At 52.4% G+C, this 20,068-nt stretch overlaps 1 long non-coding RNA gene and 2 other non-coding genes across 3 annotated transcripts; 1 reads left to right on the top strand and 2 right to left on the bottom strand.

The window, feature by feature from the left end:
* Nucleotides 1–436: 436 nt before the first annotated feature.
* On the bottom strand, nucleotides 437–19,773 carry LOC115640001. Its single transcript, XR_003997788.1, has 4 exons — nucleotides 19,763–19,773; nucleotides 18,580–18,583; nucleotides 7,734–7,740; nucleotides 437–514 (listed from the first exon to the last, which is right to left on the bottom strand). It is a non-coding gene; the product is annotated as an uncharacterized LOC115640001 (long non-coding RNA).
* On the top strand, nucleotides 17,342–17,414 carry TRNAF-GAA. Its single transcript has one exon. It is a non-coding gene; the product is annotated as a tRNA-Phe (tRNA).
* Nucleotides 18,383–18,455, bottom strand: TRNAR-UCG. Its single transcript has one exon. It is a non-coding gene; the product is annotated as a tRNA-Arg (tRNA).
* Nucleotides 19,774–20,068: the final 295 nt, after the last annotated feature.

Here is a 20,068-nt window from a genome sequence, read left to right on the forward strand (position 1 = left end):
CGAAGATGAGCTGTTTTGGTCGCCCTGTGGATGCTGTGTGGTGTCTGGAATGGGGTGTGTGTGTTCCCATCATGCCCCTTCCCCTCTGCCTGCAGAGCTGAGGACAGACAAGTCTGAGGAGCAGATCAGGAGCTCTGGGAAGGAGAAGAGCAATATGAAGATGGAGTGTAAGATGAGGCCAGGTGACTTCTGTGGAGAGAGACATGCTGGACAGGGCCTAGGATTGGGGAGAGAAGCAGGTGTGAGCCCCGGGCTCAGATTTCTAATTGTAGCTGTGATGGCAGAATGGGAGGAGGGTTGAAGCCGAAACCCTGGGGTGCAGGAGTAGCGAGAAGAGGAACCTCACCACCATTGCTTTTTCTTTTCCTCTTGTGTTGTGTTTCATACCAAGGGAAAAGGAGTCACGGGGATGGAGTCCAGCCCTGAGGTGAGATAGAAAGTGATCGAGAGCAGTGACGGCGTGAATCCTGTTGATGCCAGGCAAGAGCTGCCCAACTGGGACAAGAGTAACCGTCTCTGTTGGTGAGATGTGTATCTGGTTTGGGAAGGGCTCTGGTCACAGCCGTCCTGGCTCCAGGCAGGGACTTCCCATTATCTGGGTGTGGGCTTCCAGACTATCTGTGGCTTCAAGGAAGATGATGTTGCCATTTGCGAGGGCTGATCATCTCTCTGGCCAGGAGTGGTATGTGCTCCCTAGCAGAAAGTTGGATCCATGAGGGTGACTCCCTGTTCTGAATTTCTTTCTTCCTCCTAGGTTTCTCTCTCTGTGTTGGCCAACTTTCACTCAAACTCTCTCTGTCTCTCCTTTCATGGACACCTGTCATGTTCAGTTGCCTGCATTCTCTTCCTCTGCTCCCCCTCCCCCAGTCTCCTATGGGCTCAGCTTGGTCTATCTGCCCAAGGGCAGGATCTCTGCCATACTGGGAAGGATGTGTCCTGCCTGCCAGGATAAGGGGGTTGCTCCTCCCACCCCCTATCTTCGGGGAGACCTCATTGCTGTAACTGGGTCACAGTGTGAGTGGCCAGTCATGTCTTTGGGGCTGTGAGGTCTGAGACTGAGAGGGATGGGCTCACGGTCATGGCTTTGGGCAGAGGAGAAGTGGGGCTGGGATTAGAGATGCCCCTTTCACCCACTAGCTCCATTACTGCATCACCCAAAAGCCTCGCTCAGGGTCCACTATGCGTCCTTGTGCTGGGCACTGCAGGGACAGTCAGAGGGACAGCAGGATGCATGAGGAAATAGATGAGTGTGTGAGGTAGATGGGTGAAGGGGTGTGTGTGGCATACACTGGGGATGGATGGGGGGTTGAGGGTTGGACAGACAGCGGGACAGATGGAGAGCTGTAGGGACGGATGGTGATGTCACAGGCTGGACTTGTGATGGGTTCAGCTCATGGCCGCTGGCTCTGTGATCTCCTGCCCCCATCTGCCCGTCCAACTCTGTCCCTGTCTCTCACAGGCAGCACTCAGCAGAGTCTGGCCCTGTTGTTACACTGGTGCCTACATCCAGCGCACACCTGTGCGTAATGTGGTGCTGGAGAGCTCAGGCAGGGAGAAGCATGTGGCTCACGGCTGCTTAACCAGCTACTCCAAAGAGTGCCGCAGATCTCCCCCTCCTTGGGCAGCAACACCCTGACCGGGGGGTTCCCTGTCCCTCCTTGCTGCCAAAGCAGCCTGCTCAGCGCAGAAACAGAGGTCACCTGCCTCTGCCCAGCCTCTAGCTGGAGCTACTTCAGCCCCGAATTGCTGGTATCCAGCCTGGCCGGAGTTGGTGCGATGTCCTAGCAGAGTCCATTCTTTCTCCCTGGCAGATTGTGATTTTCCCCACTGCAGTTAGTTGCTCTTTCTCCGCTTCCCCATAGCCCCTCCCCAGTGATAGTGACCCCTGCTGGCCAGGCACGGGAGTGTCCTGTAGGTGCCTTCTTGTAGGAGCAGTGACTCCTGGTGGCGAGGGGCAGCAATGCCTGGCATGTATCCCCCCTGGCATTGCTGCAGAGAACCCTGGTGGCAACTGAGGTCAGTTGTCTGTGTGACCCCACTACTGCCATTGTGCTTGTGAGTGCTGGCTGGTAGGTGAGGCAGGGCCTTGTACGTATATCAGCCATTAGAGCAGAGCCCTCTGCGTATCCCACTCTCATCTCGGTGACTCGTGTTGCCCAGGTGGGGCAGTCCCTGTGTGTATTTACTTCTCCCAACCCCTGCATTGGGCCTGTGACCACTGGTAGCCAGAGGAGTCAGTGCCCAAGGTGTATTCTTCACCTCCCCCAAGGTGGCAGGGTGCCTGGGTGGCTGTGTCAAGCAGTGCCCTGGGTATCTTCCAAGCCCTTTGTGGCAATGAGCCCTGCTTCTGGTGTGTATCACTCCCCGACTAGGGATGTGCACTGGTGGCCAAGTATGGCAGTGCCCTTTGTATAGTCCCCTTTCCCCCCCAGGGTGACCAGATAGAAAGTGTGAAGAATTGGGACGGGGTGGAGGATAATAGGCACCTACATAAGAAAAAGGCCCCGAATATCGGGACTGTCCCTATAAAATCGGGACATCTGGTCACCCTATCCCCTCTACCCCTGTGCCAGGTATGGCAGGCACTGATCCCTGGCATCCCTGTGGGGCAATACCCTCTGTATATCCCCCAATTGGGGCAGTGACCCCTGCTGGTCAGGTGGGGCAGTGCCCTGTGTGTGTGTGTCAGGTAATAACAAGGAAATGAAGAGGTTTGTTGAAGGGGCTCTGTCTGATTTACCATCTTCCCAGCTAGCCATCAAAGTTAAATACCTAGCCCAGTATCCTGTCTTCTGACAGCGGCCAATGCCAGATGCCCCAGAGGGAATGACCAGAACAGGGAATCATCAAGTGCCCCATCCCCCGTCGCCCATGCCCAGCTTCTGGCAAACTGGGGTTAGCTAGTGATACCGCTGGCGAAGCGCCACAGATGGACCTATCCTCCATGAATTTATCTAGTGCTTCTTTTAAGCCTGTTATAGTCTTGGCCTTCACGACATCCTCTGGGAAAGAGTTCCACAGGTTGACTGTGTGGTGCGTGAAGAAATACTTCCTTTTGTTTGTTTTAAAGCTGCTGCCTATTAATTTCATTTGGTGACCCCCTAGTTCATGTGTTATGAGAAGGAATAAATAACTCTTCCTTATTTACTTTCTCCACACCGGTCATGGTTTTATAGACCTCCGTCATATCCCTCTTTAGTCGTCTCTTTTCCAAGATGAAAAGTCCCAATCTTATGAATCTCTTCTTAGACGGAAGCTGGTCCATATCCCCTCATCATCTTTGTTGTCCTTTTCTGAATCTTTCCCATGCCAATAGATCTTTTTTGAGATTGGGGCGACGGCATCAGCACGCAGTATTCAAGATGTGGGCATACCATGGATTGATATTGAGGCGATATGATAGTTTCTGTCGTCTTACCTATCCCTTTCTTAATGATTCCCAACACTCCGCTGCACATTGAGTGGATGTTTTCAGAGAGGTATCCACAATGACTCCCAGATCTCTTTCTCGAGTGGTAACAGCTAATTTAGACCCCATCATTTTATAGGGATGGTTGGGATTATGTTTTCCAATGTGCATTACTTTGCACTTAACAGCACTGACGTTCATCTGCCATTTGGTTATCCCGTCACCCAGTTTTGTGAGATCTCTTTGTGGCTCTTCGCAGGCTGCCTGGGACTTAACTATCCTGAGCAATTTTGTATCATCTGCAAATTTTGCCATCTCACTGTTTACCCTTTCCCCAGATCATTTATGAATAAGTTGAACAGTACTGCTACCAGTACAGACACCTGGGGATAAGAGAGGGAAGATCCTCTTCTGACACTGGCAGACCAGGTGCCAGCTCATGCCAAGGCCCCTAGGCCTTACTGAAAAGTGACAAATGCATGGCTGGAAACTAGTCTTGCTCACCTGTTTGTTAGTGTTGTTAAAACAGGCATTAGATTCATAAAAATGTGTTTACTGTTTAGATTTTATGACAAGCTCGTGAGTTGCTGCATGCATTATTTTCACCTATAATAGCCGTAGCCCATGTTGTAAGGTGATCCATAAGCGTTGCACTACAGCTGTAAACCCCCTTGCCGCCACCCTGCCACCAGTCAGGAGAGAAGCATTATCAAGTGTGAAATGCTAGTTTACCAGAAGAGGCATCATCTCCTTTCCAACAAGAGAAGGCCCTGACTGAGACATCAGACAAGCCACTGTGGATCATCCATGGACAAAAGACCTGGTTGATTGCTCCCCTTCACACACCCATGAGGAGGCAGAGACATGCACAAACACTTGCCCCCATCAGCTTGAGCTCTGGGGGAAAGGAATAAAAATCCCTGTCAGGAAGAAACTGTTATCCCCACCCCTGATGCTGCTTGGACTTCATAGAAACAGCATGCCTTCTAAGCATACGAAAAGAATCCCAGCTGCTTCAACACCTGGGTGCCAAGATAGAGTCAGAATGCCCAAGAAGAATGTCTGTGGCTCCATGTTAACGCTATTCTAGTGCCTGAGAAGTTCACACTTGATACGTGATGGGTGAAATCAAAGTGTGGAACACAGAAACATGAGGAGCCCCACTGCCTTAGGGTTAGGGTTATGCCATTCGATATCTTTCAGGGTATGTTTTGGTTCTGAGAGGTAAAAGGCTGCTGTGTGTGTGTGTGTGTGGTGTTATGGAGTGAGGTAGCAAAGGTTGGTTGCAGAGGTGGTGCATGTGCCACAAAAATTGTGACACCCCCCTCCCAGCTCTGGTCCCAGAGTCCAGTATTTGCATAAACCCACCTGCTGACCTATGACTAAAAATTTCACCCTACTAACTCTTCCAGCAAAACAGGCCAAAGAAAGTATGTGCAAGCGCTGTACCGCAGCCCCAGTGCTCTTTTCGGTTCCTTCCCACAGAACTTTCACTGCATACCAGTCCAGTTCCTTGCTGTTGCTTGTCTAAGAGCTGCATGCATATGCTAGAGTGTACCCTGAGCTGATTCCTGACTTGTGGGCTCCATACAGCCTTGCCTATCTGTGGCGCAATGGGTTAGTGCGTTTGGCTGTTAACCGAAAGGATGGTGGTTCGAGCCCACTCAGGGACGGTGATGAGCCTGTGCTGCTTCCCTGAGGCCTGCGGGGAGCCTCAGAAGTCCCATTTTGCTGCCTCTTGGCCTCAGTGCTTTCAGGTGGTGGCCCAAAGAGCGTGCTGGATGCCATTCAGAAACCCCTCTCCCAGCAGCCATGCCGGAGGCTCAGGCTTAATCCTCGAGGCCGAGCACAAAAACTTTCAGCCGGGAACATTTTGCTCCCTTCCCGCCTCCGCCCAAGTGGCAAGGGAGAAGCGGACGAGACACGCCGGCTCAAAGACACCTCCCTCCCACTTCCCTGTAGGCTGTGCAAAGCTCTTGGCCTGCCTCATGCCTCGTCAGGAAAGAGTGGCCATGCTGCCCAAGCCTGAGTCACGTGCGCAGCCTGGCCCGCCCCGGCTGATGGCGCGCAGAGCCACGCGAGTCAATGGCAGGTCGAGTCGGTAGCCTCGGCCCTTTCCCCTGACAGCCACACAGCGCTGCCCAGCGCCCCGAGAGCCTCCCTGGTGTTCTCCCACAGCCCGCCGGGGTGGGTGGGAAAAGGGGACCAGGAAGCACTGCAACCTCATTCTGGGACAGGAGGCCCTTGCCACACCCAAACCTCCCTCTTGCCTTCAGCCCAGGCAGCCAGAGGTGCCAGGGAGCTCTCTGGCAGGCCACCGCCTCAGCCACCTCTTGCTGCTCTGCTGGTCACCACCTCGCTGGAAGGCCCGGAGGGAAAAAGAAACAAGCACACATGTAGCCAAGGATGGATTTGATCCATTGACCTCTGGGTAATGGGCCCAGCACGCTTCCACTGCACCACTCTGCTGGCTCTTCACAGTCCTGCCACCCAGCTGGCACTATCCAGACTAGTGCCTTATGCGCTCACATGCTGGCAGGCAGATGCGCAGGCTGCGAGGCAGCTGCCCTGGTCACAGGATTTTACAGCGTCTACAGGGTAAAAGGGATCTATTTGGGGTTTGGACCCCACTGGGAGCTGGGTAGCTGAGTGCCGGAGATGGGAGCACTTCTTAAACTGTTTTCAGTTAAGCCTTCAGCTCGTGGGGGATGAGGTTCAGCCTTGGATCCATGTCTGCAGCAGGCAAGCGCCTCTGGCTCAATCGGCCCCCCTCGCTATCTTAGCAGACTAAAACCCGGAGCAAATGCACACGCCTTGCAAAGGAGCAGGAGCCAGGATCTCAAACAAATGTCAACATTTTATTAAGATGACTTTGAAAGAAAAAAAGAAGTGTACTGTACAGCGTTTAGGCGCAGAAGTTTCTGGTGATCAGGGAACAACGTACAGATTACCCAGGGGGTGCGAAGTTCGGTTTAAGATCGGGTGGCATAGGGAATACCTAATCTGCAATAGCCCCAACTGGGGGTAAAAGGTTAACGTACAGACACTGAGTTAGGAGGGTATGTTGTCCATGTGAGGGCTCTGTTCAGGTGTGGAGTATAACAAGCGGATACGATGATGAGGATGGATTGACCCGCGTTTGGTGAGTTTGAACGTTCAGTGTTTTTGAATCTTTGCCACAATCTAGTTTAAGCAGGGTCGCTATGAACTCTACCCTGCCATCTGTTGGTGATCTGTTGTAAAGGCCTTTTGAGGCTGATGTCATTTGCATGGTTCCACCCACCCCGGATTGCATGATGGGAGTCATTTCAGCTGCTGTGGGATCCCCAGTCTCTTTGTTATTGGGGCAGGAGTAATGCAGTGTATTTTCCTGTTCATTTTGGATCAAGGAGAGAGTAACTATACCTGGCATTTGAGGCCTGAGAGCTTCACCCTTGCCCGCAAGGTACTCACCCATTAAGGGGTCTGGGTTCCAAAGCCACTGGGTGGTAGGGATGGATGTTTATTTGGTTCTTGCTGGCTGGTGCTTGTGTCTGCTGCTTTTCTTCCCACTGTCCCTGGTGTGTAAATACAGAAGCGTTTTTAAATCTCTTTGAGTTGTTGTTAGTGCTTCAGTCGTTTGTCTTAAGCTTATGCTGTTTGATCTCTTTCAGGGTATGTTTTGGTTCTGAGAGGTAAAAGGCTGCTGTGTGTGGTGTTATGGAGTGATGTAGCAAAGGTTGGTTGCAAAGGTGGTGCATGTGCCACAAAAATTGTGACACTCCCCCTCCCAGCTCTGGTCCCAGAGTCCAGTGTTTGCATAAACCCATCTGCTGACCTGTGACTAAGAATCTGGTTTCAGAGATCATTTGTGTGTCACAAAAGCTGTGCCCCAGACCTGATCTCCTGGAGTCCAATCTGCAAAATTTCCTTGCTGTTTGAGTGGTAAGGAACATCTTCCCCCACTAGGGAGTTGTTTACAACTTTCAGTGTAGAAATAAGACAAAAACTCAGTAACTTATGCTTCTCTAAAAATTGCATTTAATTATTAATGATTTTATATTTGTGGTATAGAACCTAATATGTATTCAAGCTATAAAAAATTTTCTTTTTAAACTAAAGAGATACAAAGAATATAAAAACCACATTTAGAGATTTTACAAACAATCCATTACACTAAACACAAATATTCTTTTTCAGTCTCTCTTATTTCACTATCCTTTGGAACCCATGTGCCTTGCCTAACGAGTTTTATGTAGGTTCGAGTGAGTCCCGAAATCATGAACTGCTAAGTTCCGTTCTACTGTCTTTGATTCATATCACTGGAATAACTGCACTTTATTACCCCTGTCCTAATAAGAAAGAGACTGGGGATCCCACAGCAGCCGAAATGACCCTTTGGACAAGCACTCCCATCATGCAATCCGGGGTGGGTGGAACTATGCAAATGACATCAGCCTCAAAAGGCCTTTACAACAGATCACCAACAGATGGCAGGGTAGAGTTCATTCTTACCCTGCTGACATTCTCCCCCTAGCCAAGAATTGATGGTCCTGATAAATCACATTCCCTATTATACCAACTCATTGGTATTGAATGCAAAGTTATGGCTAGCAAAAGTAGCCACCCATCTCTGCCTTGTAGCATCCAGCTTAGTCCTTGTTAACACATAAGTCAGTGGATTGTTCTCTGTCCACACCTGAAACTGAGCACCACACAAGTAGTCTCGAAATTTCTCAGTGATGGCCCATTTCAAGACCAAGAACTGCTGCTGGTGGATGGGATAGCGAGTTTCGCTATCAGACAGTCTTCAGCTGGCAAAGCCTACAGATTTACATTTCCTTCCACTTCCTTGTACGGGACTTCTCTCATCCCGCCATGTCCCAAATGGAGAAGAGAGAAGCCCCTCCCGTTTCCCACGCCAGGAACACCAGATTGGAGGCAGGCGGGAGGGAGGGGATGAGGTGTTCATGATTCAGTTCAGGTCTGCTAGTGCTGCAAAGGAGAAGATTTCCTTCCTCAGTCTAGGTCAACTGGAATTGTTGCAGTGGGGGAGAGATGTCTCTCATCTGGTTCTTAGATGCTTTGGTGAGAGGGGACAGGGAGAGGGTTTTTTTTCTCTGTGCAGCTCAAATCGCACATTTCTTCTCTGGTTTTTGCTCTAGCTTGATTTCTCTCTTGCATCTCAGTTTTCTTTTTCTTGGCCTCATTCCAGAGCACTCACAGCCCAATTCTCTATCCTAACCCTGAGTTCTCTACTGCACCCTGAATGTCTCATTCTAACCCCACCTCAGAGTCGGCACCCCTAGAACTAGTGTCTTCATCTCTCTGCACTCCAACTCTCTGTCCCATGTAACCTGATTTAGGGTGTACTAATAATATTAATTTGGATAATTTGATGAAAATGTAATTGATTAGCTTACATATTATTTAATTTAATTGAGTTACAAAGTTACATTTGCATTACTGCTATTCAAAAGATACATATGGCATTATATGCAACAAAGATTTGGTTAGTATACTCACAGCCTTCCTTGAAAACCTGGTGGTAAGAGACACAGGACCAGCCTTGCAGTTCAGGTTTCTCAATTCTTAAGTGAAAGATGCAGTGCTTAGAAAAAGCTGGTGTTACTTAGGGTTCACTTGAATATGTTAAACTTAAAATCAAAACCTAATAAACAAAGACTAAAAACTTAGGGAAACCGAACTTAGCCTAGTTCCCTTGAAACTTAAAGTTTAAGAACAAGTACAGCCTACTGATAGTACATAGAGAGAGAATGGAGGAAGTAAGTCAGAATGATAGAGCAAAGTGCTCTAGCGAGGTGGGTTCCCTCTTTTATAGGGCACAAGGGCTGGAAATCCTTCCTCCTATGCCCAAATTTCATTCCTCACCCACAAAACATTAGGATACGTTTACTTCATAGGCTAGTATGTTTGTGCTTGTTGATGACATGTACATATGCACATAAGTTACCTTGTAGTGTACCTGTTAAATCTGTGGGCACAACACTGAAAAAAACCCTATGCCATTCTGCATTGTCGATTGATCTAGGTAAAGGTCTTAGGCAGACAAGGGTACTTATCTATTTAAGTAACATGATAAAGGTCGATTTTCCTCTCTGAGTAAAAGGTCACAATATAGATATGCTAACTTTGCCTTAGCTTAACATACAGGATATGGCCTGTAGGTTCTCGTAAGTCATGTGTCTCAGTTCCCTAATCATTTTTATTGCCCTCTTCTAGACTCTCTCCAATTTGTCCACATCCCTTCTCATGTGGGTCCCAACCCCAAAAGTACTCACATTTCACCCCATTGGCCCCAAAATGCCAGTTTTTAATATGTAAATAGGGTGCTGCCATGGTCAAGTCACTCCCGAGCTCTCCAGCGGAGCCTGCTGGCAGAGAACAAGGTGAAAATTAGCCAGGATGTCACTCAGTCAAATCCCTGTGCTCCCCACAGGTGGTATCAGAAAGCTCCAAGATCGCTCACTTCCCTTTCTCTCATCAGCTTCAGGCCCCAGGGTTACAAATGCACAAACCAGTTGGGATTCTCCCCAGGCCTCAGGGTGTGGGGCTGCTCTGAGGGGATGGACTTGCACTCTTGGGATATTAGTGCAAAGATACAATTTCAATTTCTCTTAGAGAAATTGGAGGGCAATTTATATTTGGTACAAATCTTATTTAGTGAAAGGAATGCTGCAGTGACAGCCTGGTTACTGGGGTGCAAAACACCTTCCTCCTGGGAGAAACAAGAAGTTAGAATTAGAAATTTACATAGTTTGTTCCAGTGTTGGTACAGGTTTAATTTTCCTTCTGTGTAGGTTTGTTTCAGGCTGTGACCATTTTGGTTTATTGGGTTGTTTCGGTTTTTTTAGTTGGAATGGAACTTTTAATTGATATTTGCTGGATTCGAATGGCTGACCTGCAACACCAGTTTTGACATAGTTCTGCATATCTTATACAGATTTGACCAGTATTCAAGGATTCAATTCCTTTATAGGAGGTTTTAGTCGTCATGCTTATTTATTTGATGTTATTTTATCATTCTGCTGTAGCACACTTTTTTGATAAAATGTTGAAATTATTAATTTACATCTTTTGTTAGTTTTTATTTTTACAAACAAAGTTTTTCTTAATGTTTGGATTTTAAATTAAGCCTTGTTTTTGGTTTCAATTTTTTATTTAGGTTTTGGTTACTGATGGGATCTTTAAGAGAACTTTGGATTCAGTACAGAAATTTGGACAGATTTAGAATATTTAAAGTAAACCCTGTTTACTATTTTATTTTAATAAAGTTTGTATTGCTGTAAACCGTAGCCGGGTGGAGAGGAGATGAGCCTGGCCTTTAACTGAGAAGGAACAGAGGCATGGTCCCTGTGAAGAGTGGGGCCAGGTGATGAGGGGCACAGCCCCCCAGTTTTTTTTGTCTAGCCCATCTCAGTCCCCCACTAAAGGAGAAGAGTCTGATGCCACCCCTGCTGGTCACTGAGTGTCACTGCTGCTCCATGGGAAACATGCTCTGTGCCTTACCCAGATTGGTGGGAAACACACTCTGTGCGTTACCCTGACTGGTCCGTGGTTGTCACTGCTCATAGAGGGCAGACACACGCTGTGCATTACGCCACCTGACCAGTGGGTGTCACTGCTGTATCAAGGGAAACACCTTCTGTGCATTACCTTGAATGACCACGAGGTGTCACTGCTGCTCCAAGGGAGACATACTCTGTGTGTTACCCTGATTGGCCACTTGGTGTCACTTCTGCGCCAAGCAAAACACCTTCTGTGCATTACTCTGACTGCCCACTGGGTGTCACTGCTGCTCCAAGGGAGACAGAAGCACGGCCAGACCGGTTCAGATGCAAAGTCCATCTAGCCCAGTATCCTCCTGTCTTCTGACAGTGGCCAGTGCCAGGTGCCCCAGAGGGAATGAACAGAGCAGGGAATAATCAAGTGATCCATCCCCTATTGCCCATTCCCAGCTTCTGGCAAACAGAGGCTACAGGCACCATCCCTGCCCACCCTGGCTAATAGTCCTTGATGGATCTATCCACCATAAACTTATCTAGTTCTTTTTTGAACCCTGTTATAGTCTTGGCCTTCACAACATCCTCTTGCAAGGAGTTCCACAGGTTAACTATGCAACTGCCCTGAGTTTACCCCCCCTCCCCTGACCAGGTTGTATATGGAAAAGAGGATGAGGATTAGGAGAGCCATGATGTGTCTGTCACTGGCTGGTGCCTCAGTTTCCTCTAGGCAGCAGTGCTGCAGTCTCCTTTGGTCTGTGCCCATGCAACTGTGTCTGGGGAAGGGGGAGTAGAGGCTCATGCTCCCCAGCCCCACGCCCCACCCCCAGCAGCTGGGGAATCCAGGTCAAATTTAACCCTGGTAGCTGGGCCGGGATTTGCCTGGGATGGGGTAGGGCTGGGTAGGAATTGGGAGGGAGACAGACGCACCTGCTGTGAGGGAAGATCCTCCCATTCCCTGCCAACCCCCTTCACTCCTTGCAGCACAGCACCCCCTAGCATTTCTTTCTCTGTCATGGGAGCTGTCTGCTGCCTGCTTCTCCCTTAGCATCGTCTCTCCCCATCCTGGGGCACTGGCATTGCCCATCCTGTGCAAACAGGCAGGCCCCGGTGTGCCCCATGGCAATGCCCTACAATTGTGGAGGCAGCTGTTGGATGGAGCCATATCGAAATATGGGGGTGGGCAAGGCTGGGGACCAGGACTCCTGGGTTCTCCCCTCAAATATGAGAGGGGAGTGGAGATTAGGGGGTATAGTGGGGGAGGGGCAGGGTTGGGATCCAGGGATACTGCTTTTTCTGGTTTTCTCCACCTCCTGCAGCTGAATCAATCCTTTCAGTGCATTTCTTGTTCCATATTCATTTGCTGACTTGTGTAACTCACCCCAGAGGTGGCTGCATCTCAGTGTTGGGTGAGGCACCCTTGGCTGCATCACCTCCTAACCACGTCTCTCTCCCCCTTCGGGTGACCCTGCAGCACTCAGCAAACATCCACAAGATCATGGGGCACTTTGAGCACTGGGCAGGCAGGGGCCAGGCGCCCAGCCCTCTCTCCAGAGAATGGGACCCAGCACTCCCTGCTTTTTACAGGGATTAAAAAGGGGCAAAGGGAGGCAAATCAGAGGAGTGGGTGGCCGGGGTCTGAGCAGGGGGTGGAAATTGACTGGTCGGGGGGTCAAGCAGCTGGAGGCAGAGTTAGGAGAGGGACTGAAGGCAAAGTCAGGGAAGGGGGAAGGAGCCAGAGTTAAGCCCAGAGGGAGGCACTGCCAGAGGGTTAAACCCCGGCATAAGCAGGGGCCAAGGGGTAACAGTTATCCCGGTGGGCTGAGACTCCAGTGTTTACAAACATGGGTGGGGGGAGCAGAGGGCTTTTTTATTTCCCCTCTCACAGGCAGCACCTCTCAGCATGGGCTTTCCAGGGCTGGGCTCTTAAAGGCACAGGCATCCCACTGCCTAGACACTGCAGCTCCTCTCTGATGTAACCTACTGAGGTGCTGCAGTAGGAGACTCAATTCAGTGAAACTGGGCATTCGCTATACGCCCCCCAGCCAGGGAGCTGTGCACCCCCTTCCCCGAATTTCCCCAACAACCCCCCACCCCGCCGGTGTTAAAGTAGTTACATGCAGCACTGCAATGTTGTCATTGGTTGCAAATTTGAATGGAAATTGAAACGTCAATACACACTTTAAAAGCAGATATAATGTATGAAAAATATTTGTACCTGAGAAAGTATAACTGGTTTTTTTAAAAGTCTGGACAAAGACTGGTCTCGTCACCAAGCTGTTGTGTTTGCTAACAATATTGGTGCATTGGTTTTGGCAATGTTGGCCAACCTTATAATGTAAAATTATGATTTGCAAGCGAGGTGTGAATGAGCTCTCCTCTGAAAGGTAGTGACGAGTCAGAGTTAGGGTGAGGCTTTTGGGACCAGACTGTATTTACATGAACTCACCTATTCTGCTGAGGTATCTAGCAGACAGAGCTGTGTTGCCTCTGCTCTAGGTGACTGAGGAGGGAAGGTGTGTGGGGCTCCAGTTTAGGACTTTTCCTCCCTCCTGCCAAGGCCTGACTATTAATCCCAGCCCTGGCACTCCTTTCTTCAAGCGCCATGTGGGCCAGAGGAAACGTGTGGTAGGAAGCACAAGGGCCAAGCTTCTGAACATCAGGTGCAGCAGCAAGAATCCCAACTATCAGGGTAGCAAGTTCTAGAGCCCTAACCCATTGTGGCCACCCCAGCCAAAGACCTGGCTCTAGGAGGTGTGAGGCACCCAGCAGGAGGGGAAAGATTCACTGTTACACAGCTGGAGACAGGGAAGTTGAGCTCTGGGGCTTTACCACAAGCATGGGTGGCAAGTTTGTAGAAATTTTGGTGGTGCCCAGAACCGGCCCCCCAACTCTGCCCCCCAAAATCCACCCCCACCTGCCTAAGGCTCTGGGAAAGGGTTGAGGGGGAGGTCTGGGGTGCTGATCCTGGGCTGGGGATTAGGGTGAAGGAGGGGTGCAGGGTGCAGGCTCCAGGCTGGGGTTGTAGGAAGGGGTGAGAAGTGCAGGCTCTGGGAGGGAGTTTGGGGATAGGAGGGAGTGCAGGGCTGAGGGGCTGAGGATGAGGGATTCATGATGCAGGAGGGGGCTCAGGATTGGGGTGTGGTGTGAGGGCTGTAGATGGGGGGTTCATGCTGTGGGGGGGCTCAGGACTGGGGCAGAGGATCAGGGTGCAGAGGGATGGGTTGGGGCTCAGGGCGTTGGAGAGGCTCAGGGCAGCCTGCCTTGCCATTAGTGGAAGGGTGGGCACTAGGACCCCGGGGGTAGCACACAGCAGTTCTGCCCAGAATCGCTCTACTCCAGCAGCAGGAGCAGGCAGGGGACAGGCACACGCTGCTTTTTGTCAGGCAGGGACGCAGCGCAGCAGGGGGGGACAGGGCCAGGGGAAGAGACCCAGCTCCAAATATTGCTGGAGCAGGGACCCCAGCCCTGAATATTGCTGGAGCCCGAGCACTGCAAATGTATATAACCAGCCGCCTATGACCACAAGCCAACACAAGGTCCCACTGAGATCTGAACTCAGATTACAGGATTCAGAGTCCTGAGTGCTGCCCATTACACCATGGGAGCAGCTTGTGCTGCCTTCTCTGCACATCGGTGACCCTCATGGGGCTGGCTTGTGTAAGGGGGCTCTTGGCCCTTTACTAAAACTTAGTGTGTGTGTGTGGGGGGGGGGTTGGTTGGCTAGTTCCCAGCACCAATAGAAGGGGGAAGGATCAATGGGAAATCAGGACCCTGAGACTGACAGTCCCCAGGGACAATGGGGAGAGGCCAAAGCTCCAAGTTAGCTGCACTGACAGGCCAGGCAGTGTAATGAGAGAGTCACCAGGCCAGGCGGTCCCATCCTCCATGTGAGCTGGACCTGCCTTGGTGAGAGTGGGGCAGAGCTAAGGAGAGAGCAGGAGCCCGAGAAGAGCCAGGGAGCAGAGCTGTGCAGGTGTAGTGCCAGAAACTGCTGCATGTAGGAATTTGCAACCTGTAGCAGTTACTGATACCTGAGGTTGTTTTATTTGCTGACTTGTCCTAATTTGCTAAAACTTGACAGTGGTTTCTCTAGCAAAGGCCAGTCCCTGGCCCCTTGGTCCAGACATCCCCCTTCATATCAGGCTAGGATGACCAGATGTCAAAGATGAAATATCAGGACGCGGGGGGCAGAGCAAAAAAAAAAAAAGCCGGAGGGCCCCCCCGCCGCCAAGTGGCAGTGGCACAGCCCCATCTCCAACCAACTCTCAGCTCTGACCCTCGCTACACCCCCAGCTCCCCCATCCCCTCACTCCTGGGTCCAGCCTGTGCTCCGAGCTCTGCAGCCGAGCCATGATCCGGGCCCCTCCTGCAGCTCCCGGGCAAGGGGTGAACCAGGCAGCTCCCGACAGGAGTGTGTCAGCCCCACAGGTGTCTCCGCCCCCTGCCCACCTGGGCCCTGCCTGCTCCGTGCTGCCCCCAGCCCCACTGCGCTGCCCCGCAGGCTGCAGGGCTGGAGCAGCTTCCGTGCTGCGCTCCTGGCCATGGCCATGGCCCGTGTGCAAACCTGGGAGGGAGGAAGAATGCCACATGCTAGGGGAAGAGGCAGGGCCAGGGCGAGGATTTGGGGAGGGATCCAATGGGGCAGAGAGGGGGTGGGGCTGGGGGCAGGGCCAGGGCCAGGATTTGGGGAGGGATCCAATGGGGGAATGAGGGGGTGGAGTTTGGGTGGGGCAAGTATCCCTCCAGACTATGCCTCTGTGCCGGAGAAGAGGACAAAGTTATTTGTTTGTCCAGGGTCCCAACCAAATATTGGTCAGGACGTGGGACAAACAAGCAAATATCAGGACAGTTCCAATAAAATCGGAACGTCTGGTCACCCTACATCAGGCTTCAAGTTGAGAATCATTTCCCATTCCCGCTCTGTGGGAGGGGAGACTTTTAAACGCGCTCTCTGTGCGACTGCACATGGCTAAGCAAAGAGAACAAACCCCAAATCCCCCCTGTGCTTTGGGAGCCAGGTTTGTGGTGGGAATTCTGTAGTTCAGATGACTTCACACCTGGTCATTGTGATTCTTTACCAGTTTCTCTGGCATTGGGGCAGTTTGTCACTCTCAGCTGTGATGGCCAAGTGGTTAAGATGTGGGAGTTAAAATCTAATAGGGTTTCCCTGTGCAGGTTTGAATCCTGCTCACAGCAAGGTCTGTGTTTTAGCCAGTCTATCACCTGGGCAACACCTCTGTACAACCCCCTGAGACACTCTCAATTCTCTCCCCACCCCAAGTAAATCCTGTTCTTCTCCTTTCATAGAGATCCCTGGGACACCACCTCACACTGTGTCCCTGAGGGGTCAGGCAAACTCTCAGCACCTGAAGCCTCTGCCACTCACCTGGTGCCCATAGATCAGCCATAGCCCTGGTTCTGCTCCTCTCTCCAGAGCGCGAAAGAAGCCAAGTCAGCGACTCCATGGGAGCTATGGGGCTGCAGAACCAACAGAGAAAAAATAGGTGCTCAGGACTCACTGGCAGCCAGCTCCTCTCCTGCCCACTACAGGCCTTGCTGACAAGCTCCTCCTCTTCCCCTTCAGCACCTCCCACCTGCCAGTGATCAGCTGTTCAGTGGGGTGCAGGAGGCGCTGGGTGGGGAGGGGGAGGAGCAGGGACGGGAAGAGGTGGGGGTGGTTGAGGAATGGGGCAGGAAGTTGCAGGATGGGAAGAGATGGGACAGGGGTGGGGGCTTGGGGTGGGGTGGGGGCGGGGCCTGGGGACAAAAAGGGGGATTTGTCCTTGATCCCAGACCCCTCTAGGGCCGGCCCTGAAGGAGAACGCTGACTATGACAGTGACAATACAACTGACCAGCATTGCAGGGGAGGCTGAGGGAGATCCGCACTCATCAGGTCTCTTCTCTCCCCCACGGTGAGCCAGACACTGCTCTCTCCTGGCTCTCACTCTAGCAGCTGGACACCAAGGAGCCATTTCCCCACAGGAAGTGCATTGAGTGCCCCTGTGGTGCTGGGGAGTGGGGCTGGCACTGCTGCTGGCTGTGGGGCTGGCAGGGGGGTTGATGTCTGCACAGACTCTCAGCTGCCAGGCCGGAGGAGGCACTTACCAGACTGGCTCAGTGAAGACGGGGGGTTGACAGAGCAATACAGATGCTCTCCAGAGCACGGAGCAGCATCCGCCCATGGAGCCAGGCAATGAGCATTTCCCACAGCCTGGAGCCGAGGGGGAGGCAGCAGCTTCTGTTCCAGCTGCTCGGGGACAGGCCCTGTCAGCCAACAGACACTTCTTACTCACCACAGCTAAGGGTGCCGGGTTCCTCCGGTGGGGGTGTGGATCAGCCATTCATTTTCCTGTCCTTTTTGTGTGCGACTGCTGACAAAAACATCCCAGACAGAGAAGCAACAGGCCAAAATGCTGTTGTACAGCTGCCAAAGTAGCTCAGTTGGGAGAGCATTAGAATGAAGGTCTAAAGGTCCCTAGTTCAATTCTAGGCTTTGGTAGGCCCTTTCATTCCTCCTTGTGTAGGTCTGGGAGCACAGCAGTGCTTGCACCAAAGATAAATTGCTGATCTTGGGCTCTGCAGCAGGAAAACATATGCCAGGTTTCTGCCCCTAGTTGGCCCACCTGACCTTTAATGATGAGAGCTGTCTTTCCCAATATGGTAGGAAGAAAGTGAGGCAGGGCAGCCCTCAGGAATGGTGCCAGAGGGCTGCTAGGCAGGGATTGGGGATGAAAACTCCTCTGTGCAGCTGAGCAATGGCAGTACCAGGGAAGGGGCATCTGTAAAAGTGACCCAGCACACCTCTCCTCCTCTGGGCACCTAGAGCAGAGGCAGCTGGTGCTGACGGCTCCAAGGGAAGGCTTAAAAGCCACAGAACAACTGAGGTCAGGGCTAAGGGGCAGGACCATGCCTATGTGTGGCCTTCAGACAGGCACAAAAACACCCAGCCAGGCTGCTCCCTGCCATGCCAAACACCCACTGAAGGTCACCAGCATGCAGGGCGGCTGCTGATGCTCTGTGGCCAAGATCACAAGATGGTAGGAAAGCAGGGCCAGCCCCCATGGTGGGGCCTCTGACTGGTCCCACTCAAGGTGCTCACTTTTGCAGTGGGGCAGGAGATTTTTCCCCAAGAGGCTTTTTCCCAGCTGGTGAGAAGCAGAGAAACACCCAGGCTCCCAAGGTGCTATGTAGCAAACCCCCTCAAACACAGGGACTGGCGCACATTTGGAAGAGGGAAACTGCTCTACACACTAGCCCGGGCAGCCGCCCATTTTCTTTGGCAAGTCAGGAAGGGCAAAGGCTAGACTGGAAGCACCTGGGACTTCTGCCCCAGCCTTTGTGACACCCATCCCCCAACTCCTTCCCAGGGCTCTAGCTGAAGCCAGAGCATTGGCCTGAGCAGCCAAGAAGAGGTTCCAGCCCTGAAGGGAGCAGGACTTTTAGCCTAAAGGTAAAACTGGCAAAGCACAACCACGAAGGGACTCGAACCCTCAATCCCCTGATCCGAAGTCAGATGCCTTATCCATTAGGCCACATGGTCACACAAGAAAAGGCCCTCCAGGCACTTCTTTGGAAAAGACAGACACTGATACATCTGACAAAGTGGGGATTCATCCACGGAAGCTCATGCTCCAATATGTCTGTTAGTCTATAAGGTGCCACACGACTCTTTGCTGCTTTTGCAGACACTGTGTTTCTCAGGTCAGCTACTGAGGGGGGCTGAGACTCTCTGAGCACAAGAAGTCGAGTTCCCAGTGAGATGTGAGACTTAATTCTCTGGAGCCGGGTGCAGGGCTTTGGCAGGGAGGCTCAGGCATGGGGGACTGTGGTGCAGCAGATGGACCAGCTGTCTAGGTGCGGAGATTTAATCTCACTGAGGAGGAGGAGGAGGAATCCTGCTGATAGGCAGTGTCCAGGACCGGTGCAACCACTAGGTGAACTAGTCGGCCCCCTAGGGTGCCAAGTGGTTCGGGGAACCAAAAGCCACACTCAGAGGAGGCAGTGTAGAAGTGGAGGTGAGCTGGGGCAGCGGACTGGGGGGAGGTGCGGGGAGAGGGCTGCCCGCAGCAAGTAATGGGGGCGGGGGCATGCAGAGGAACCGCTCCCTGTCCCAGCTCACCTCTGCTCCGTCTTCTCCCCTGAGCACGCCGCCCCCGCTCTAATTCTCCTCCCCTCCCAGGCTTGCTGCACTAAACAGCTGATTGGCACCGCAAGCCTGGGAGGCAGGAGAAGTGGAGCAGTGCCGGCATGCTCAGGGGAGAAGGCAGAGCAGTGGGGAGCTGGGGTGGGGAGATGCTGCAGGGGGGGCTGCCTGGCTCTTCCCAATGGCCCCTGCCCCTGCTCCGTCCCAGTCCCGCCCTCCTGCCCCTGCACTCACTGCATGGTAAGTGGAGTGACCCAGCCCCAGCCTGGTCCACTCCCCTGGTTCCCAGCCATGCCGCCAGCGAGTGCTGTGGGGTGGTTCCCCCCTCCCCCCCAAACTTGGGAGCCAGGGGAGTTGTATGGCCCTGGGTCTCTCATCCCTCCATCCCCTCCCCTGCCCCCAATATCCCTCTTGGGCTCTGTGGGGCTGGGTCTCTCTCCCTGCCCCTGTGCTCCCCCCTGCACAGCATGTCCTGGGAGTGACTCAGTTTCCTTGGACCAACGTTTCACCACTCCACACATATCTCTTCTGTTCCCCACCTCCCTCCACCCCAAGGCATTTCCCCTGCACCCCAGGCTGGGTCTCTGCCAACCCCCTCTCCTCTCCTCCTGACCCCAATATCCCCTGCCCCTATGGGTCTATGGGCCTGGGTATCTCCCTACCCCCATCTCCTTCGCCAATATCTCCCTGCCCCAGGCTGTGACGTGCTGTGACGTGTGCTGGAGCTGTGACATGTGCTGGGGCCAGAGCCGGCACCACGGTTTTTGCCACTCCAAGTGGCGGGAAAATGAAAAAAAAAGCCCCGATCACAATCGGCAGCAGCTCCACTGCGCCGCCTTCTTCTTCGGTGGCAATTCGGTGTCACCTCCTTCCCTCCGAGAGGGACCGAGGGACCTGTCGCCGAATTGCTGCCGAAGAGCCCGACATGCCGCCCCTTCCCCTTGGCTGCCCCAAGCACCTGCTTGCTGAGCTGGTGCCTGGAGCCGGCCCTGGCTGGGGCTGTGACGTGC

This window comes from Gopherus evgoodei, unplaced genomic scaffold (genome assembly GCF_007399415.2).
Source record: "Gopherus evgoodei ecotype Sinaloan lineage unplaced genomic scaffold, rGopEvg1_v1.p scaffold_172_arrow_ctg1, whole genome shotgun sequence".
Taxonomy (NCBI): domain Eukaryota; kingdom Metazoa; phylum Chordata; order Testudines; family Testudinidae; genus Gopherus; species Gopherus evgoodei.